The sequence below is a fragment of the Schistocerca gregaria genome, chromosome 7 (assembly GCF_023897955.1).
Source record: "Schistocerca gregaria isolate iqSchGreg1 chromosome 7, iqSchGreg1.2, whole genome shotgun sequence".
In the NCBI taxonomy this organism is placed as follows: Eukaryota; Metazoa; Arthropoda; class Insecta; order Orthoptera; family Acrididae; genus Schistocerca; species Schistocerca gregaria.
This window is the reverse complement of record NC_064926.1, coordinates 355883288-355907229: the sequence shown is the minus strand read 5'-3', so window position 1 is coordinate 355907229 and position 23942 is coordinate 355883288. Positions and strand designations below refer to the sequence as shown.

The 23942-nt window shown below is 41.7% G+C and overlaps 1 protein-coding gene across 1 annotated transcript in view; it reads left to right on the top strand.

The window, feature by feature from the left end:
* Nucleotides 1-751: 751 nt before the first annotated feature.
* Nucleotides 752-23942, top strand: part of LOC126281654 (leucine-rich repeat-containing protein 24-like) — a 354700-nt gene continuing 331509 nt past the window's right edge. The window contains exon 1 of the mRNA XM_049980790.1: nucleotides 752-792. The gene's annotated coding sequence lies outside the window, so the exon portion shown is untranslated. The remainder of the gene's footprint in view (nucleotides 793-23942) is intronic.

Here is a 23942-nt window from a genome sequence, read left to right as displayed (position 1 = left end):
ATTCGAAGGGGTTTCGGGACTGCTGAAGGTAATTGTAAATTCTGCTCCACGATATTTCGACTGGACACCTTCGAAGGCTCTCCTGAAAATCGTGGAGAAAAATTTACAATTACCGGCAGCAATCCCGAAATCTCTTCGAACATGCTGTGTTCTGTTTGCTAAAAACTCATCAGTCCAATCGCACAGTTTGTCTGATATTCCGTACGCCCTTATTTTGTTTGTTAGGTTGCAGCATGGTACTGTATCGGGTCAAGGAACACGTCATTCGTTTGATCGTTTGGGCACCGGTACTTCAAATTTATGTGTCTCGTGGACGAACAGAGGGAGTTAAATTTCACATGGTTAGTTTTTGTTTTCTTTTTTTTTGTTATTTTTTTCAGGACCCGTTTTGATTCATACGGAGGAGATGTCGATCTCCACAACTATCATAATACGCGACATAAAACTTATTCAAAATTTATAACACACTAAAGTCGGAGATATAGGCCTATTGTTTTGTGCGTCTGTTCGATGACCCTCCTTGAGGAAGGGAATGACCTGTGCTTTTCTCCAGTCATTAGGAATATTTCGCTGCTCCAGAGACCTACGATCCAGCATGTGATGCAGAGATAAGCTTACAAGGAAGGCGGCGGCGTTTGAGGTCGGGCTCTGTCTGACGTCACAAGGCTCCGGGTCAGCGAATCAGTAAATAGGATGGCCGCCGCGACCTCGCACACTCTACATTTATTTAGTTTGCGCTTACGGGATAACGCCCGTTGGTACATCGTTTATGGCGTGTGCAGTCTAGCTCATGTACGTGACTAATCTCTAGAAGTACTTCTTCCCTCTAAGCGTGCCAAGCAAGGTAAGTTGCTCTTTATCACAGTAGAGATAAGCATGTGATTCATCTACATCTATGTGATTACTCTGCTATTCACAATTAAATGCCTGGCAGAGGGTTCAATGAAACACTTTCAAGATGTCTCTCTACCGTTCTACTCTAGAACGGCGCGCGGGAAAATAAGCACTTAAAGTTTTCTGTGCGCGCCCTAATTTCTCTTATTTTATCGTGATGATCATTTCTCCCTGTGTACGTGGGTGCCAATAGAAAGTTTTCGTAATCGGAGAAGGAAACTGGTGATTGAAATTTCATGAGAAGATCCCGTCGCAACGAAAACGCCTTTGTTTGAATGACTGCCACTCCAATTCACGTATCATGTCTGTGGCACTATCTCCACTACTTCGCGATAATACAAAACGAGCCGCTCTTCTTTGAACTTCTTCAATATCATCCGTCAGTCCTACCTGATACGGATCCCACACCGCACAGCAATACCCCACAACAGGGCGGACAAGTGTAGTGTAAGCAGTCTCTTTAGTAGACCGGTTGCACCTCATAAGTGTTCTGGCAATCAATCACAGTCTTTGGTTTGCGCTACCCACAACATTTTCTATGTGATAGTTCAGTTTAGGTTATTTGTAATTGTAATCCCTAAGTATTTAGCTGAATTTACAGCCTTCAGATTTGTGAGACTTATCGCTTAATCGAAATATAACGTATTTCTTTTAGTACTCATGTGAATAACTCCACACTTTTCTTTATTCAGGGTCAAGTGCCACTTTTCGCACCACACAGATATCTTATCAAAATCATTTTGCTATTCATTTTGGCCATTTGATGACTTTACAAAACGGTAAATGACAGCATCATGTGCAAATAATCTAAGACGGCTACTCAGAGTGCCTCCTGTTTCGTTACTATAGATTAGGAGTAATAGAGGATCTATAGCACATCCTTGTGGGACGCCGGATATTACTTCTGTTTTACTCGATGACTTTCCGTCTATTACTATGAACTGTGACCTTTCTGACATGAAATCTCGAATCCAGTCGCACAACTGATGCAATATTCAATAGGGACACAGTTTGGTTAGAAGACGCTTGTAAGGAAGGTGTCGATAGCCTTCTGAAAATCTAAAAATATGGAGTCAATATTACATCCTCCGCCGATAGCACTCATTACTTCATGAGTAAAAAGAGGTAGTCGTGTTCCGCAAGAACGATATTTTCTGAATCCGTGCAGACTATGTGTCAGTCAATCATTTTCTTCGAGGTACTTCATAATGTTCGAATACAGTATATGTTCCAAAACCCTACTGCAAATCGACGTTGCTGATATGGGCCTGTAATTCAGCGGATTACTCCTATTTCCCTTTTTGGGTATGTGTGCGACTTTCCAGTTTTTAGGTACGGAACTTTCTGTGAGCTAGCGGTTGTATATAATTGATAAATATGGAGCTATTGCTTCTGCATACTCTGAAAGGAATCTGACTTCGGGACCGAAAAACCTTGCCTTTATTAAGTGATTTAAGCTGCTTTGCTACATCGAGGATATGTACTTCTTAGTTTCCCATCTATGCAGTTTTTATTGATTGGAATTCGGGAATATTTACTTCGTCTTCTTTGGTGAAGGAGTTTCTGAAAACGGTGTTCAATAACTCTGCTTTGGTGCCACTGTCATCAGTGACGTCACAGTTGTCATCGCGCAGTGGAGGTATTGTTTGTGTCTTGCCACTCGTGTGCGTTATATATGACCAGAATCTCTTTGGGTTTTCTGGCAGATTCCGAAAAAGAGTTTCATTGTGGAAATTATTAAAAGCATCTCGCATTGAAGCACGCGCTATATTTCGAACTTCTGCAAAACTTTGCCAATCTTCGGGATTTTGCGTTCTTTTAAATTTGCCATGCTTTTTTCGTTTCTTCTGCAACAGCGATCTGACACATTATGTGCAACATGGGAGATCAGTACCATCACTTATTAATTTATGTGGTGTATATCAATTGCCGTCAATACTATCTCTTTGAAACCACTCCACATCTTTCCTAAGCTTACGTGGTCAGATCTTAAAAAGGGGTTAATATCATTTTTATCAGCTTTTTAAATAGGTGTACTTTGCGTTTCTTCTTGGTGATTGTAGGTGTTACGGTATTCAGCCTAGCAGCAACTGCCTTGTGGTCGCTAATCCCTGTATTCGTCAAGATATTATTTGTCCAGGAGTATTTGTTGCTAAGAGGTAAAGTATGCTTTCGCAACCATTTACGCTTCGAGTAGGCTCATGAACTAATTATTCAAAATAATTTCCTGAGAAAGCATTCTGTAAAATATCGTATGATTTTTTATGCCTGCCACCGGCTTTAAACGTATAATTTTTCCAGCGTATCGAGGGTAGATTGAAGACGCCACCGAATATAATTGTATGAGTGGAGTACCTATTTGAAATGAGACTCAAGTTTTCTTAGAACTGTTCAGCCACTATATCTTCTGAGTCGGGTGGGGGGGGGGTCGATAAAACGATCTAATTAATAGTTTACTCCGATTTTCAAAAATTGCCTCTACCCATACTATTTCGCAGGAAGTATCTACTTCAATTTCACTAAAAGGCAAACTACTTCTGACAGTAATAAATACTCCACCACCAATCCTATTTGATCTATCCTCTCTGAACATTGTTAGATCACGTGAAAACATTTCGCCTGAACTTATTTCCGGCTTTAGGCAGCTTTCTGTACCTACAAGTATTTGAGCTTCAGTGCTTTGTATTAGGCCTTGGAGCTCTGGTTCTTTCCCAACACTGCTTCGACAATTTACAAATACAATACCGATTGTTTTTTCAAATAACTTACTGTGTTTTACCTGCCCCCTTTTAGACGGACTGTTGGGAAGCTGAGAAGCCGAGAGTGGAAGCAATTGAGTGTCCTTCACCTACAAGTTGATGGCAAAAAAGGCTGGAGTGGAAGGTAGACTACTATCATCAGTTTTTGGTGGGAATTATGTACATCTGACGAGATGCTGGTGTTGGACAGAGAGGAGTATAATAAGTGTATTTCCTGTAAGCATACAGGTGAGGACTGTGTCTATCGCTGTTTTACGTCACAGTTTGCTACAGGCGCCTGCTCGACAATCACCCTGAAACCCACGTAATCGAAGCCAATGTATCCTACCAAAACAGATGAAAAATACTTAATTGTTCTAATTACACACTGAAATTGTCATTAAAAATACTGGCACTCGTAATGAACAGGTCATAATGCTACGTATGTACTGTGAAGAATCCTTGTCCCAAAATATTGCAGATGGGCGACAGTTAAACTTGCGTTCTCTTCGATGTGCGGTCGGGTACTAATGAAATTATAGGCACTCCTGCCTCCTCTCACCTTCCCTCGACCTACGGCGGGGATACTGGCTTTTTCAAGTGGCCAGCTGCTACTGCTTCCGCATGCCGCGCCAAGCTTTGTGCCCGTACCCCCGACAGACGAGCTCGTCGTCGCTGGGACCTTGAGGAAGCGATGCAGGCATCCGAACAAAAGGGTGCAAAGCCAACTAAACAATACGAGATAAATGAGTGTGCAGATGAGTCGGCGACCCCACTAACAATGGACGTTCCCACACCACATTCGCAAGTGTCCGCCGTTCTGAATGTGAAAACACTTTATATAAATAAGAAACAAGGGTTGCCTTGCCTTCAACTAACTAGTTTCAACTACTTTTCAAGTGATCCAACTACCCGTATGCCATGCAAGAAGATCATCGTAAAATGCGGTCATTTTCTTCTTTTTTTTGTAGTTTAGAGAGAATTTAAAAACAAATATTCTTGTACACTATCTTTTTAGCTTCTACATGTACATTTATACAAAGAAAAAATCCTTTCTTTTTTTTGATTGGTGTGGTTTTAATAACAACCGCCTTAATTTTAATCGTGTAATTGAAATGTACACTTGGCTTTTCTAATTCTTTCTCCAACCAGCAACTTGACAGGTACGGAGAATGACTGTTCTCGAGTTCCAAAACATATCTCATTTTCTTCTTGTAAACTACGTCTTTTATGGATTTAACAATCAGCTCTGTTCCCTCCATCAATACATCTAGACGACAGCATTCGGCAATTTTGATCTTACCTCTAATTTCTTGCATAATACTGTTGTTATAGCTCTAACATTTTCCTGGGTGTATGCCACCAGCTCTCCTGCTACACATTTCTGTGGAATTTCCGTATGGCACTTTACGTTTACAACTTTTGCAAATGAGTGGTCATTAAATGTCCCAGGCCGGTGTGGCCGAGCGGTTTTAGGCGCTTCAGTCTGGAACCGCGCGACCGCTACGGTCGCAGGTTCCAATCCTGCCTCGGTTATGGATGTGTGTGATGTCTTTAGGTTAGTTAGGTTTAAGTAGTTCTACGTTCCAGGGGCCTGATGACCTCAGATATAAAGTCCCATAGTACTCAGAGCTATTTGAACCATGAAATGTCGTTATGCTGTCGACTTTGAGCTCTGCAGACAGTTGTTTTGTTGCTAAATGGACGACATCCAGTCATAGATATACCATAATCATCTTTTTATGCAGATCCACGTGGGAATTGTGCTTTATAAGCAAGGTTTTCGTGTGTCATTTAACATAGTATGCCAGCTCCAATCCATCCTTTTCGGTCAAGACTCCAACATAAGATACCTTACCATAGCTATTAGTAGTAAATTCAGATATTTTATAATCCCCATTAGGGGCCACATTTCCCCACACACTGTGTTTATGCAATATGCAAGCCTTGCCTCTACATTTGCAATGCCGTTGGTGGCCGAGCGGTTCTGTGCACTTCAGCCTGGAACCGCGCGACCCCTACGGTCGCAGGTTCGAATTCTGCCTCGGGCATGGATGTGTGTGATGTCCTTAGGTTAGTTAGGTATAAGTAGTTCTAAGTTCTAGGGGACTGATGACCGGAGATGTTAAGTCCCATAGTGCTCAGAGCCATTTGAACCATACAGTTGCAAGTTGCAATAGCTTCTTCCTTTTCCAGTTGCCGTTTGTATTCTTCCTTTGTAGCAGTTATCTTCGGCATGTCTTCCAGTTTTCGTTTTTTGACTTCCATCTCTTGAATTTCCAGTTTTATTTTTCGTACACACATCAAATTTACTACACCTAAAAGCGTCATTTCTTTAATGGGGTATGGCTTATGTCTATTCAACAGATTGGTTCTTTTCCTTAAGACTTGTGGAATAACATTGTTTGTGGGTACCAGTCCTAATTCGGCGATATCTGTATCTGACGTTATTGTGGAGAACAGTGTTCTAGACTGAGAAAAATAAGCTTCTACTGGTTTAACATAATACTTTGTTCTAACACATTTTCTTTGTTGGTGTCGGAGTTAAGAATCTCCGCATTGTTTACAAGCAGATAATTAAAACTGTAAGCAGACACAGCATAACCTGAAAGCTTTTCTCCGTCTAAGTTCGGTAAACATACTTGCATGACAGTTAATTTTGGGTGTGCTTACTGCCGCAGTAAAAGAACTTCAGAACCTTATTAAACACCAGACAGCAACTGTTCTGTAAATTATTAGTTAACTGACACCACATGGACGCAGTTGATACAGAGTAAAGTGAAGCACATTGTAAACACTGCCAGTTGATGTCGAATAAAGTAAAACACTTTTGTACTGGGTCGAACACACGATCCATTCTGTAGGTTGTGTTTTGTAGCTTCCAGCCTGGTAATGCTATGGTCCTCAGCCAAAGAAAACGTAAGAGTTTCGCGTAGTCCTGTGTGTAAGCACTTTACAAAATACATAAGATGGAACCAATAACATTTTTTACTCCTGAACTTGTAATCTGACATATCAATTTGTTATATATGTTTATTCTACAATTGGAGCTCATCCAGGTTGAACAGTCTAACAGCAGTTTTATCGCTGTTCACAATCACACTTTTGCTTCTCTGGCGGTCTCCTTCCACGCAGAAGTCGTCGGTTGATATTAGCTACTCACACCTATAGATTTTAATACCAATTCCTGCAAAGTCTTGCGTTATGTTTAAATCCGAAAAGTAATAATCGTCTACAAGTAACTGCTGCAATATTCCAGGCAATCCCATTCTAACATCCAGTCTAAAGTCAGGTAATTCCACTTTGTATGTTGTAGCCACTGGATTTTTATATTTCTTCGAAATGGCTTCGAGTGTTTCCTTGCTGATTTTATCCAATATTTCTCTTGCTGTCAAACTGTCGCTTCCACGTAGGAGAAATGGTAGCTTCGCCTCGCACCATATCTTTCTGTGACGAACTTGGAGAATTTACTACGTAGATTATGGTTAAATGAGCCACACATGTCCTCCTTTAATATTACAGGTCATCCCTTCTCTAATTGCTCCAGATAGTCCCCTTGATCATAGATTTTAACTACCGTAATGTTATCGCAAAAGTGTTCTGTAATAGGACTAAGCATATTAACTCTTCTTTCCAAGGAACGTACCATTTAAGGTGTTATTTATGTTGCCGATGTCAGGAACAAGATTGTCCAGGTTCTCCAGTAGCAACCGTAAACCAAACCGTTTGTCGGTTGGTCTCGTCCTCCTCCCTAATAGCTAAGGCATGTTAAGCACTTTGGAGGAATCCATGTTGACACTTTCAATTACCACAGAGGACAGATCGGTTGCGGCTGTCAAGCCTCCTTTTATACTCTAAAGATATAAGATGGCTGCACTTCCAGTCACGTGATTTTCCTGCCATACATTCTAAATTAGATTGTACTTGCAATCCAGTTGTGAACTCCCAATTAATTGATCAATTTAATTAATTTGCATGTTGATTATATATCAAAATTTGGGTAGAAGCCCCATCTCCTTATTACTAACCAGTATATAACTCCGTCCTATGTATATCTTGCAGAAGTACCACGAAGGTAAAAATAGAGGGATTCGTGCTCACATGGAGACTTAACAGCAATATCTCTTCCTGCAAATCATCCGTGATTCTAACAGGAAAAGGGGGAAATGGCAGAGCTACACGTTAATATAAGATTGTCATTCACTTCAAAGCTGTGCGTAAAATTTCAAGCCTCTATTTCATCGGTAAGTCAATTTAAAAGCAGCTGCAAAATTTGAGCCAGCCAGACACACAATGGGAGGAGGGGGGGAGTGGGGGGGCGTGAAAAGTGAAAGTAAAGAACTGTGAAACGCAACTGCGCATGGCATCATTTACAGTAGTCGGTGTCCAACTTGCACCCTCCATTTTTCAGAGAGTATAACCATGCAGTACGTCGACACCGAGGACTATGAACGAAGAAACAAAGCAGGCGAGCGTCAGACATTTTTTTTTCCTTTATTGATTTTCAATTCCCCCCGAAGGGGGCGGGCTGGCAGCAGCTTAGTACGCTGCTCTACAGCCTATTGACTTTTATTTTAAAAAGCGTAAAAAGAAAAGAAACGAGAAAAACAGGCGATAAAACGGTGACGTCAAGTGTAGAATGGCGGAAAAATGCGGAAAGGTAAAACAGAAAGCAAAAGGGGTTGGCAACGTTAGTAAAAGACACAGGAAAGACAAGTGACATAGTACACACACAATTAAAAAAACACGGCGACAGTCTGGTTTCTGTTCGCAAAGAGATAAAAAACACACCCTGCCACAGTATGATGGCCGTTCGCACACTTCAAAAAAAAAAAAAAAAACGACAACACGGAATACTCACTGTAATACACTCACTGTAGAACACTGCACGAAAGTGGGGGCACAAAGACAAAGATGACACACCCAAGCCAGAGGCAGATTGAGGGAGGGGGGGGGGGGGTGGAACCTGGAGGAGGGAGAAGAACAAGGAGGGAGTAAGGAAAAAAACGAAAAAGGGGGGAAGCGTCAGACATTGTGCGTAATGTTTAAATAAGTCTAGGAACGAAGACATCCACTTGGTTGTTGCACAGAGTACGACTTAATATTAGAGCACTGATTACATACATTAATCTGTGCTTCAGTGCATCCAGTGGAATAGAAAATTAGTTTACAAAGTCTGCTTGAATATCGGCTGAAGTGGGGAAGAGCTACCTGATCGACTAGCAGACGAGCAGCTTAACCGCACCCAGTCACGCGAGGTAGAAGGTAACAGCGGTAGCAGGCGCCACCTGTTGTGCTTATTTGGCGACGGTGATACTTCCGAGTTTGTGCATGTCGGAATGGCAACAAGGACCGACGGAAGTTCTTTCGCGTATACGAATCGAAGTACTGGTTTTCAGTCAAGTACCATTGTAGCACAGTGCAACGAGAAACGCACGCCCACGGTCTCTTTGATAATGTAAACGTTTGTGTACCGGGCGACCAAAACGGAACAGCACCACATAATTCTAAATGTGGAATCAGGTAACTCACCATGATAAATGAAGAGGAAAAATGCTTTTTACAGATGATGCTATAACTGGTCATCGCCGATAGTGTTGACACATTTTTGGGACACACGTGTGTGGTCTACCTGAGCAGACGAGCAAATATCAGTCAATATGCGTCATGGCAAACAAAAGGTTCCATCCTAAATACCAAAAGGAAATAATTTAAAATTTTAAAAAACCATGGCTGCACCTGTGCTACAGTATGGAAGTTCTTGCATGTCATCCTTTCTATTCACACCTAAACCCGATGCATTTAAATTTTCTTGGGACTCTTAGTTTCGGCAGCCAAACATTCTCCCTCAATCTTCATCCCCATACACCCTCTACACAGTGATCGTCTCATAACAAAATACTTTACTGTATTTCTCAATTAATGATCACAGAAACAGTATCATGACTTGTTTCAATTTCTTACTATGTCGTCATCAGAAAGCTGTCTGTAGATGTAGTTACATTTGTAATTTGGCTTCTTAGTGTTTGACTGCGTTATTTTTATTCGAGATCGTGGAAAAGGGCAGTAACATACCAGGAAAACTAAGTGAAAGATTGGACCTATCGATCAATCAGCAAGCATCAGTCAATATGCGGCATGTCAAGCAAGAGATTCGAAAACAAAATACCGAAGGAAAATAAATTAAAATTGAAACAAAGCATGGTTACACCTGTGCTGCTTAAAGCAAGTGAGTCGTGAAACTGTAAAAAATGTGAGGGAAGTACGATACAAGCGGCAGAAGTGTGATTTCTAAGGGAAGTTAGAGATGTTACAAGGCAAGACCAAGGGAAGGGATGGCGATATTTAAAAACGCCCAGATCTAAAAATTCCTCATTGGGGTGGTTAAGTTGTCCGCAGTTGCATTACATTTCGTGAGTGTATTTTAGTCACGTCGTTACGACTATAAGAAAATGCGTGTTTTCCTCCCAAGACGCGTTTCGTTTTATTAAAATAAAGCATCATCAACGTTTCGCAATTAAAGATATTTCAGTCTCATTTGTTTTTAAGATAAAAAAAACACTTCGTTAACAATTTGCTCTTTTCGACTTACTATAATTGCTGGTTGATCTTTCGTCTACGTCAGCAAATGCCGCATGCTTTCACATATTTGGTTTCTTTCTTCATTGGACACTGACATTTGTCTAATTTTTGCTTCGTTGCAAAACTATGCAGGGAAAAATTATACTACAAGTATTAGTGGACAATGACGAAAGAAACCGAAGATATGCTAAGTCAGGGCACTTCCTGATATAGATGGAAAAGCAAGCAGAAATTACCGTTAGTAAATAATAACGTACTGTTTATAGATCTTAAAAAAATCAAATAGTAAGTATCTTTATTTACAGATTACTTGTCACAGATTTATTTCAATAAAGCTAAACGCGTCTCGTGAGAGAAACACGCATTTTCGTGTAACGACGGAAAAAAATACCACCTCGAGCACCAAGATCTGTAATATTAATGACGAACAAAGTAGAACGTTATGAGAACACCACCAACAGATAATGAGTGTAGAGAGAAGTACCTGAAGGCAATGCTCTACCAGCGAAGTGGAAAAATGGAGGTTGGGAGACCAGAGCGAAGTGGCAGTGAAAATTTAAGCCGGATGGCACATGTGCTTGATTTTTAAATACAGAAGAATAAGAAGACGTATTTACCTGTCCCATTTTTCTTTCTTTTTATGTCTAAGATCTGATTATCCATTCCCGGAAATAATCGAAATCGGTCGTCGTACAGCTAACCCATTTGCCTCCGAGATAAAAATTACAGCGACAGAGATAAAACGACTTTCGGTATTAACAGGTGTTACTGCCTTTCCTGACTATCCAGTCTCCGCAAAAGATCCCACGAAACCATGCTAAGGTCGCATGCCCGTTATGTACTGTTTATTATTGCCTCTAAATGAAAAGATACTAATAGTCCCGATTGAAAATTATTCCATTTATTTTTGTGTTCACAGTGTCTTGCAATGTTTATTATTTATGTAGATAAAGCTGCTTCTTTTATTGTTTATTTTTATTTCGGACGTAATTGAAAACAAACAATGAAACAAGCAGTGTTGTGTCATTCACTCATTCCATCTCTATTTAGATTACTTTATCATGAAATCCCGGACATGCTTTATGTGTCTATTTCCTTTTAGCCACTGGGTATTATTTGTGAATCGATCTCGTTATGAAACTACAATTCTTTCTTTAGTGATACAAAGTTGTAAGGTGCCATTGTTGTCACAATCGTACACGGCTGTTCATACAAGTGATGTACACGTTTTATGCCATGGAACTTACCCTCTCCTACCCACTCCACCCCCACTCCCCCTCCCATACAGTGAATGCGACACAGTTAAATGCGATCCAACTAAAATTACTCGTAAGTAACACAGCTGCAAACTGAACACGTCCACGAGCTGCTGACCATGTACTCCAACAACTTCAGTTGTGCTACATCGCTCTTTATATTATATCAGTCTAGAGAACTGAGGACCGCAGATGTTAAGTTCTATAGTGCTTAAAGCCATTTGAACCATTTGAACAAATCATTTGAAAACCTCTCGTGACTGGAAAAACTGCTTGGATGTCACTTGAATTGACAGGTGCCTGACACGGAGATGGATTCCGATCTACATGGGTCTGATCACTTGCGTCTATGAATAAAGAAGCGATATTCTCTATGCGAAATCTGCACGTAAAAGACACTTTATTTATTTTGACTACTATCAAGGCTATTACAGTCGTTGGGATTTTCCACAGTATCGCCATTATACATATGTTTGCTTTTGGAATGCGTCCATATTAGCACAGAGATGTCTGAAACCTGCTTGCTATGGCGAGCGAGATGGTGGAGTGTACTGGAACAAAATCGACACGCATTCGGGAAGACGACTGACCAAACCCGCGTCTGGAGATCCTGATTTAGGCTTCCTGTTATTTCCCTAAATAGCTTCAGGGAAATGCCGGGATAGTCCCTTTGAAAGGGCACGGCCGACTTGCTTCCCCATCCTTAGCCAATCCTATGGGACGGATGACCTCGCTGTTTCGTCACCTCCTCCAGTCAACAAACCGACCAACTGCTTGCTACGGCTTGCTGTTCTGGGTGAAGGACAAAGTAAAAGTATCTTCGTCCTGCAGAGCTTGGTGGAAACAGAAACTAATTACACCGCCAAGGTTTCTCAATGGCTAGAGCTTTTAGTGCGAGATAAGGCCGGTTCACACTTACTGGAGTGAAGCTCATATAGGGGCCTCCAGTAACACGACTTTGCGTCTCTGCCAGGCTGCTTGGAGCGCTGCAGGTTTATTAATCGTAGAGAGTCTATGTGGACCCCCTAAACAATAGTTTATAATTTTGTTTTCTTATTAGGCTACTAAAAGCCTTCCTTACTTGTTTTCGTTTCGTAGTACGTAGAAGATGGTTTTAAGGCATTGTGTTTCTGACAACGTATTACTGTGAATGTTGCACTCTCTTAATTGCATTGTAAATGTGTTGTATTATGCTTGATTTCTGCTTGTGTCCGTAGGATTGGGCGGAGTAAATGATTCTATGTTAGTTTTGGTTCTTATAATAGAGAAGCTAGTTTCTTTGCATGGTGTTCTGTGAACGTCCGCGTATTTTTTAGTGTTTATGAATCCGTGTTCGTATTGTTCGATTTAAATGCATTATAAGTATGTAGTTCATGTTCTAAGTTATTTTTGTTCGCGTCTGTTTTTTCGAGCTTCTATCGCATTTAATGGAGAACTCCATGTTACCAGCTTCTGAATGAAGTGGCATTCAATTATAAAATCGTTTAGCTCTGGTAACTTTGGTACCTCTTGTCACGGAATGCGCACATTATTATTCTTTGAATCGCGCTGTTTCTTGCCACTTTCCGCCACTGTGGTTTGCGGAGAACGTATGTAGATGTGGATGAATATGCTTCGTAGATGGTGACTAGAGCATCATTCCTTGAAAATGCTACAAATTAAAAGCAGTGGAGCAAATGTGTTCACGAATTATTTAACAAGCAACACATTTTAGCAGTAATCAGTGTAATGCAATCTACCTCTCCAATGAAAATTTCGGATCCCTACATTATATATGAGAAAGCACGCAAAACGAACGTGAAAAAAAAAATAGCACAGAGTAAGAACAATTAATTTGAAATTTATTGAAGTCGAGCAGTTGACTCACGGGTTCGTAAACAGTAACAAATAGACAGGAGTTGACAGACTGTCAAGTGAAGAAACCAGCTTCTGTTTTACCTCAAACAAAAACAAACGTGGTATCGCTCTCTCATCCCACTAAATATTATGCACGTAAGCAAAAATTAAGCAATATATAAGTAACAAATTTACAATGCAATTCAAAGACTGATATTATACAAGAAGGTCGTAATCAGAAACACAGTGCAATGGAATCAGCTTTTGTGTCATGTCATGACAGGTGATTTTCAAAGCTATGACATGTGTAAAAGAGCAATTATTTCTACGTGATAATTTTCACATGTTCTGCAATGCAATATTGAGGTTTACAAATAAATACATTTACAATGAAAAGGTGATCACGACGCTGCTTCCACCAAAGCTATGAGAAGCAACTCTTAGTTTTTGGTTGATATTTCTCGAATGCATTAGTGTACAAGGTATACAAAAACATTTCCTGGTAGACACGTCACCACCAGGCCCACATAAAAAGTATGAATGAAAAATATTATCCTCTAATAATTTTATTTTGCAGAACAAAATTAGGGATTTTCACGATGTATTTTCCGGTATCCCAAGTTCACTGACAGGCCCCTAGGAGAACAGCTGTCATCCATTGTGTCCGTATCATAACATGGGCGTTGCACTTATTATAGACGGCCGGAGTGGCCGTGCGGTTCTAGGCGCTCCAGTCTGGAACCTAGCGACCGCGGTCGCAGGTTCCAATCCTGGCTCGGGCATGGATGTGTGTGATGTGCTTAGGATAGTTAGGTTTAATTAGTTCTAAGTTCTAGGCGACTGATGACCTCAGAAGTTAAGTCGCATAGTGCTCAGAGCCATTTAAACCAACTTATTATAATTTGATGTCCTGTGCTCGCACTTCCTCATTTCGGTAAAGATAATTCACTCTCGCGGAAAGAGGCGATTTGTAACTGAATATCTTCGAGCAAACACGTTATATAAACCGGGCATGGCGCACTCACGTAATGCATGGAAGATGCTCTATATGAAACTGCCACCTTTCAAATGCTACTGTGTAGGGAAACTGAACATTATTTCACACTGTGAGGTGTCAGCAATTTTAGTTTTGGAAATAAAGGCCTTTTAGGGCAATGTACATCGTCCACAATTCCTCTAGATCCTCAATGTCTGACAGAGATAAGGAATCTTCCAGACGGCGATCTGAAAATGAAAAAACTGGTATATGTTGTCTGTCAGGCCGTTTCGCGTCATCTGTCTCTCAGGAAAAATGGAAAAAGTCTAAGGCGTCCCGATCCATTCGCCAGTCAATGTCATGTGGGGATACCGTCATTGTTCTGACCTTTAGTTCGTTGAAAAGATGAATCCATCACCTCGTTGGACCTTCAGTAAGGAGAGCCTTCTCCATATTCCCTGGGTCCAGCAAGTAGTAGGTGACTTGCAGGAAGCTGGTATAACTGCTACCTTTTTTGCTGAGATTTTCCTGGCCCGTAGGATGGATATCCAGCATTAAGCTTCACTGATAACTCTACTTCTATGTACAAAATATTTAGACGTGCAGGTCAGTCATCACAATATTTCAAATTTACCTATCTGTCATTATTAGCCGTTTCCGAACGAAAGTCGCAGTATTTTATAGTGGGCGTGTCATATCACTTAACGTAAAACACTGTTCCAACACTCCCTTTTATTCCTAGTGGACATTTCAAAATGGCTCTGAGCACTATGCAACTATACTTCGGACGCCATCAGTCGCGTAGACCTTAGAACTAATTAAAACTAACCTAAGGACATCACACACATGCATGCTCGAAGCAGGATTTGAACCTGCGACCGTAGCTTTCGCTCGGCTCCAGACTGTAGCGCCCAGAACCGCATGGCCACTCCGGCCGGCGCACATTTCTAGGGAGAACTGACGTGACGTATATTAGGCGATATATTCGGGTAATGTAATTTGTGAGTGAATTATATGCCTTACCATCCGTTTTCAACCAATTATGAATGTAATACAGCAACATACAGAACATACATACCGCTAATCTTGTGTAGTGTTGCGGGGCAATTTGTGGTTTGGGAATTAACCTACGAACAAATTATCCCAAAGCCTATCATAGTTTAGGAACTAATTATTCCTAGGTAGTGAAGGAAATGTAGCAGATTAGTAGATAAGCAGATAATTCTTTTTAAGAGGCGAGGACATCTATTCTTTGTACTCTCTAAAAATAATGTAAGCGGTAAGTGAATGAAAGAAACATTGCTTGCACGCGTCTGTGTGTGTGTGTGTGTGTGTGTGTGTGTGTGTGTGTGTGTGTGTGTGTGTGTGTGTGTGTGTTACAACAAAGCAATTAAATGGAATACAGAAATGCCTTACCGAGCTGTTGAGCTGGCTTTCACAGCTTCATACTGCCGAGGATATTAAGCGGGTCATGGGATGCAACGACCAGACGGAGCCGTTAAATTTAATACTTGGACAGGCAATTTACCGACAAAATTCAATTGCGGTGCTGTAAAGCGGGCATGAAAGGTTCTCAGCCGGTCGGCAGTGTGTCGGGTTTTCGTATTTTTCCCCGTCGCCTTCATAACTCAGGGCACTCCTCACGGATACTGCGATCTTATGACGGGACGTGAAAAGCGCGCAGAAAAGATTATAATCTGGATTTACGGCGCGTAGGCCGTCCGAAGCTCAGCGCACTGCACCGTAACGTAACGTAACGCAACGCAACGCTTGCTGAGATACAATCCCACACCGGCACGGCGACCTGCGGATCGCCTCTGTACGGCACCTGGCCGTGCTATGCACGCGGTCTGCGTCAGGTAAGTGGGCAGCCAGAGATCTCCCCGCCTACAGTGCTGCGAATACATAGAAAGATAGATCCCTTATAATTTAGCTACAAAATAGCAGGTCAGCAACTGGAAGCAGTTAATTCCATAAATTATCTGGGAGTACGCATTAGGAGTGATTTAAAATGGAATGATCATATAAAGTTGATCGTCGGTAAAGCAGATGCCAGACTGAGATTCATTGGAAGAATCCTAAGGAAATGCAATCCGAAAACTAAGGAAGTAGGTGACAGTACGCTTGTTCGCCCACTGCTTGAATACTGCTCAGCAGTGTGGGATCCGTACCAGATAGGGTTGATAGAAGAGATAGAGAAGATCCAACGGAGAGCAGCGCGCTTCGTTACAGCATCATTTAGTAATCGCGAAAGCGTTACGGAAATGATAGATAAACTCCAGTGGAAGACTGTGCAGGAGAGAAGCTCAGTAGCTCGGTACGGGCTTTTGTTGATGTTTCGAGAACATACCTTCACCGAAGAGTCAAGCAGTACATTGCCCCCTCGTACGTATATCTCGCGAAGAGACCATGAGGATAAAATCAGAGAGATTAGAGCCCACACAGAGGCATACCGCCAATCCTTCTTTCTACGACCAGTACGAGACTGGAATAGAATGGAGAACCGATAGAGATACTCAACGTACCCTCCGCCACACACCGTCAGTGGCTTGCGGAGTATGGATGTAGATGTAGATACAGTGCGAACGTCTGTGAAGTGCATGTCAGAAGGTATTTCTCTCTGTACCATACATTTGGTTTCCCTTATATTCCGTTGTCATAATTATTGCGGGAAGAATCGCATCTTACGCACCTTTCAGTCTTGTCCCCGCTGTGCTTGAGGGGCAGACACGTACGGGTGTTTAGTGTATTCACAAATTCACTGTATTCTAGAAATGACTAACGAGCACGCTTCCGCGGGATGGTTGGCGTCTGTCTCCAAGCGTATACAGATTCTACTTTTTCCGTGCCAGTCTCCCGTGTTTCGAAGAAACTTATTACCCATAGTGTTGATCTTCTGTAGACGGAGTGGTCACAAACCGTCTGAAAACTTTAGAGAGTATTGCCCAGAGAAATAATTGATAAGGATAAAATAGATACGCTGCACCGTTTTCGAATTGGTTAGCATCGAAGTTAGCCAGTCAGGCCGTTGGGTGCACAAATTCAAGCCGCCATCCAGACACAATTAGTGTTAGTTGATCTCAATGTGCAGGTGATGGTGGGCGAGCCTTTCGCTCAGGTTCGATCCTTAATGACGTTCAATTTGTGTATCGCTCTCTTGTTCGGCTTTAAGAACCAAAATGAAGAACATGTCTTTCTACACCGTCTGTCGGCTGGAGTGGCCGTGCGGTTCTAGGCGCTATAGTCTGGAGCCGAGCGACCGCTCCGGTCGCAGGTTCGAATACTACCTGGTGCATGGATGTGTGTGATGTCCTTAGGTTACTTAGGTTTAATTAGTTCTAAGTTCTAGGCGACTGATGACCTCAGAAGTTAAGTCGCAGAGTGCTCAGAGCCATTTGTACACCGCCTCTGGAGGCCAGGTTGAATATAAGCGTGCAAAGGCCTCTTTGGCTAACTTCAAAGTGAATTAACACGGAAGCGGCGGAAAACGTCGAATCACTCCACATGCTCGTTTAGTAGTGACTGTTACAGATCCAAAACACTGGAGCAATAATCCAGGATGAATCGCATGATTATTCTGTTAGCAGGCTCCTATGTAGACTGATTTTTCCCAGTGACCTTCCTTTTTATGAGGTGACTGATTCCATATTTTACTCACTGATACCGTAATCACTCGTCATTACATTTTTTCGTTTCTAAAGTGCACAATGTTATAATTCTGAACATTTAAAGCAAGCTGTAATTATTTGCACCACTGTTCCAAATCTAACTTAATATGTGCCCAGATATCATAAGTCCGTAACTGATAACAGTTAACTTCACTCTGAACTTATTAATATTGTCCGCTAGCTCATTCACGTACATCAACAACAAGTATGGGGAAAATTAATGCTAATTCGTAAATATTTCGTTGACATAATCTTGCATATAAGGCAACATCGGTGAAAATGTAATAAAAGCCGTTGTAATGACTAATAAACTTGTTTCCCTTGTGCTGCAGCAAACACAATACATTGATTGTTTGAAACTAACGTGTCCATCGCTGGATAAAATAAACCGAAAATATTCTATACTTTGTGCAAATATCGCAAACGCTTGCCGTGTTTGAAGATAATATAAGAGAAGAGTAACTCTTACAAGCAGCGGAAAATATATACTTACCTCTAGGGAAAAAGAAAGATACCAAGAAACTATTATTCAAATATGGCAAGACATTTGTGATATATAATTATACGTGTTTATGCTGCAAAACTGAATCTGGTCTCCAATTCAGGCATTATTACGAATAAGAATTTAACAGTAGCACTAGTTTCCACGTTTAAAATGTTAATGATAATGAATAAAACTGGTTTTAAGAATTATGGGTGAAAACATTTATTAGTAACTAGATATTGTGTTTGAGAAATCTACGGTATATTCTCTGTACGAAGCCTTTCAGACTTTACTTTCAGAAAGTTTGCGAGTCCATTTGCATGGTTATTACCAGATGCCGCTCAGTGTACGCAAGTCGTTCAAACCGCAAGTTGTTACTTCACGCTACAGGATATGCTTTACGACAAGTTGTTACATCACGCTACAGGATATGCTTTATGACGAATTTAGTGTGATGACTACTGACGAAGTAAATATGCAACATGTGCATTAACATGTCTAGATTTTCGAAAAGAATGAGATCAACATCACATGGACCCCTTTTGAAGCAAGAAGTTTCCTATCAGATATCTAACCGAGTTTGCTAATGGCTTGACTATTTTCGGACAGAAGGGATGCAGCATATTATCCTGGACGGTGAGTTATCTATGGTCACAGGAGTAGTATCTAGTGTGTGCGCTGCCCTAAACAACTTAATAAGACTGTTAGTGTTAATGTCATAGGATTACTTAATTGGCGGATTGCATGTGATATGATGTCATGAATTTTTAAGACGACTCATTTACCTGTGAGAAAGTTGTACCCTGTAAAAACTTAAGTAATGTTTAGCGTTCTGAAAAGACTGGAGATTAGCTCATGATGTCGACAAGAATAATTTGGTATTATTCGACTAGAGGACTGACGAGTCACAACTAGGCTCAGTTTTCTCATAAAAATGTGCAAGGGTAACACTGCGCAAAGTGATGAAGTGGAACCATCACGCAAGCTCTGATACAGGTAAAGAAATTTCCAAGCTACAATTCATTGCTCGTTTACTAGGAATATACAGTTTGTCTAACAATATTGCATATTATCAGTTAAACAGTCCACTGTTGAAGAATACTCAAGTGTGTGGGACTTACGTCGAGTCATACAAATGATTGGGGGGGGGGGGGGGGGAAGGGGGCAGGGTTTGGGCACAGCCGCTTACTCTTCACTCACTCCATTAGTAAATGGAATGGAAAAAGAACTCAACAAATGGAAAAATAAACGCTAGCGTCACTGAGATTCGCAGAATATAGATGTTGTAAGAAATTTGTCCGAGCATGAGTCGTGCAGTTAGAGAAATAGTTTCGACCCATTCTTCTGATTTAAGAAAAGTAGTTTTCGAATATATTCTGGTTAAGTTTTGCAGGCAATAAATAATTTGCTACATATCTCTTCTTGAGATAGTGAAACATATTTTTCAGTGACTGCGTGGAAATTAAAATAAAGTGTTGTTAGAATTACACTTTTGCTACTTGAGAGCTTCCCCATCACAAACGAGTGATCACAGGATAATGAAACTCTATGGAAACACTTTTAAAACCATGAGGAAGGGAAGTAAGAAATACATTTTAATTCAGAGTGTAACATCTGTTAGCTGCGTGCCACGATTACGTTTCAGTTTACAAACTTGCTCATTATAAAGATCATCTGCATCCGCGATAATCTGGAACCGTACTAAAAATTGCTCTACTGCTGCCCGTAACAACGGTGGACCGTGGAATGTCCAGCTATCGTGGCACAGCTCATGTAGGCTACTTCTTGAAGATCGCACATTGCGTCAAGCTTTCTCAGCTATGGCAAGTAACTTCTTCAACAATTATCGCGCATCTAGCGGTTGGCCACTCCAAACAAATTGTTTATATGCAAACTGTTCTGTAGCGTAGCTGAGAACCGGACAAGGGTACATCTAGAACCGGGGGCTCAAGGATGCAACAGCATGTTGCGCCTACAAAGGCGGCTGACGCAACCCGCCTAACAGCTTCCGCAATCTTGGCAGTGCGCCAGCGGCGGACTTACCGCACAGCGGACGGGAGCACCTAGAACACCCAGTCCGACTCAAGGTCACGCGTTATCAGACTTCTATATAAGCGAGCGAGCGCCACGCAGCGGCTCATTCGCGCTGCTGCTGCTGCACAGGCAACTGCATTGAATGCTGCCAAGATGCCGTACAGAAGATACCGTCGCCGTTCTAAACAGACAGTGTACAAAACCATCGAGAACATTGAGTTTGCTACAACAGCTGGAGACAAGAAGAACCGTATACCAGTCAAGTCCGTCGCTGCCCAAGCCTTGTCAAGAGAAGTCTATTAGCATCAAACATTGCGCATTATTTGAGGAAGGAATTTCGGAGAATGTACTTACGGAGTACAGTACTGTATGTTAGTGAACCATGGACAATGGGAAAATAGGAACAGGGGAGAATGGACGCGTTTCAAATGTGGTGCTACACAAAATTGCTGAAAATAAGGTGAACATAAGGAATGAGGGGGTTCTCCAAAGAATCGTTCAAGAAAGAAACGTATGGAAAAACAACTGTCAAGAAGTGATAGGATGATAGGAAATGTATTAAAACATCAGGGAATAACATCCATAGTACAACAGGGAAATGCAGAGAGTAAAAACTGTACGAGAAAGAGATTTCAATGCATCCAATAAATAAGTGAGGAAGTAGAGTGGAATTGCTACTCTGAAATGAAGATGTTAACGCAGGAGAGGAATTCACGGCAGGTCGCATCAAACACCAGTCGAGGAACTGACGACTAAAAAAATGTAATAAAAAAAATTTAAAAAAGACATTTAAATTCACAGCAGGTCTACCTTCAGCCAAGCAGTCGTCATTGTCTTCTGAAAGGAAACACGACGAATCTTCTTGAAATCAGCATCCATTATGCTACGACGGCATGCTGGAAAGAAATAACTCCGAATTTTTGTGACAAAACTCATAAGAGTTCTGAAATGAAACAAACGTTATTAGCATATTGTACCCTTATTCCTGATGTCTACATGTGTGCAGGATTCATCTACTACAGGGCTCCGAATTTGTAGCGTTCACATGGCGGTGTGTAAACACAAGTGTATAGGTGCACGAGAAAGGGCGTGCCGTAATCGAATTCCAAATTCGAGGAGTTCGTTCACACATGGCGCACCCTCTGATGCAGCTCGACAACTCCAGACCACACACGAGCGCTGTGACATCTGCAACAACCCGAAACCTTGGGTTGTTTAACTCCCTCTCACGTGAAAAGTAAATCGTTAAATTTTCCTGAAATGTAATAATTCATGAGAGGAATCATTATTTCACCCTGAACACAGTTACTGTATGGAGATCTGTGGTGAAAATTTCCTTTCAGAGACAAAACGTAACTTCGATGAACTGCTTTTATTATTATTGTTACTATTATTATCAATTACTACTTTAATTTAATTATTATCATTATTATTATTATTATTATTATTATTATTATTATTACTCCTCATTTAGTATGCAGTCACTCTAAGGAAAGAGTTTAGGTCTTTGAAATGAATAAATAACCAAATAGATCTCACTAGACCACGTTTATGTTCAGAGGTCTGCTACTGCCCACTGACCTAAAGCTGTACTCGATGTCTCTGGCGGTCGTCGAACTAAGTGCTGAATCGGTAGGATTCTTAGTCTACGTTAACTGTGGTCCAGTACTCCTTTCTATGGAAACCTTTATGGTACCGAGAAATTGGTTTATTGGCTTATTATTGTCGCACAAAATGCCTTTCATTTACAGATGGCGGTCTCGCAACAATGCGGTAATAGATTCGTCCATACTCATTAAGATATCATCGAACTCAAGCTCTCTTAGTTCAAGAAGTAGAAAGAATGTCAGCGGTAATGCTACTTTCTCGCAGTCAGTTGTACGCAAGTACCCTTCAATTAATGTGTTGTTCATTGAGAGATTTGTACCCACTCTTTCGCAGTATGGAAATTAACCTGCCTGCGCGCCCAGTCACTCATGAGAATTGTCACTCTCCACGAGGAAGCGAATATCGTACCCCTACAGACGACCTTACGCAACAACGCGCGGCGGCTCTACGAGAGAGTAGGTGCCCCGCGCGGCACTGTCCATGGGTTACGCCACGTTGGGACCACACTTCCACGCCCCTGGCATCGACATCCGGTTCCCCTAACCATCCTACAGGAATCGGATTCCGACCATGGCTAGCGATACGTCCGGCACGCCCACCACGGACGCATCGTTTGGCAGGACTAGCCCCATTGCACGTCCAATACTTTTCAATCATTCCTGCCCACGTTAGGCTAAATTTTTCTGCCTGACTCATGTAGTACTGTCACCGTCAGAGGGTGGTACGGGACTACAAGACCCACCGCCACACCTCCAAAGTGAACTGCAGTGACGCAGTCACTGCCCTGTGGATAAATTGACTGCCTCACCAACACAGTTAGACCGGTGATGCTGTATTGTAACATATCACAAAAAAATGACTTGTTGGAATCAGTTATACGTTGTTGGCATCTTAGAGGAATCTGATTCCGACCATGGTGAACGATAGACCTGGCTAGCACGTCCCTTGGCGGGACGAGCCTCAGTTCTACGCCCAATATCCTCACACCCAACCCGCCCACGATTGGCACAATACCTCTGCTTGACTGATGTAGTACTGTTACTGTAGTGGGTGGTACGGGACCGCAAGTCCTACCGTCACACCTCCTAAGTGAATTGCAGTGATACAGTCACTGCCCTGTGGATAAATGCACTGCTTCACGAACACAGACCACAATAGACCGGTGATGCTGTATTGAAACATATCACAAGAAAACTCTACTCTTATTTTCGCGTAACACAAGCCGGCTACTTATACTATCGTCGATCATCTTCCACATGTGGGCTTCATCCGCTTTCCAATTGTTTTCAGAATTTACGAGAACACGTTCGAAGACTTCACTTTGATAGAGAAGAAGTGGTGCAAGCAGCGTTGAGGTTCTGAAACCGCCAACAAAGTCAATCAATAGTGACGGTATCGACAAACCGGTCTCTCGTTGGGAGGAATACTTTCGTCGCCAGGGTGACTATGTTGAGAAGTAAATATATAGAATGTTAATACTGTCTGTTTTATTCAAAACCATTACTTTTCAGCGCGCTCTTGTACAACAGTGTGCATAATGATAGAGTTATAACTTAACGAAGAACTCTGGCGGTTCCTGACTATAAGCGTGCTCTGTTGCAAACACCCTGGAACACTCCATCTGCGCCTCATCTTTTCGTACTTAGCAGCTAACCACTGTAATTACATTCCAGGCCACCGGGAACAGTATATGCGATGCAGCTGCCGAGCAAACAGTGTCGCAAAATTCGCCCAACTTACTTTCGAAGCGACGCCGTTAAGTAAAGTGATTTAACTTGGTGTTAACGCTATTAAAACTTGGTGTAGCCAAATGCTGGCGACCGTCCGCTAAGTTGGCACCACGCGCAGCTTGCCACTCCGCCGTTC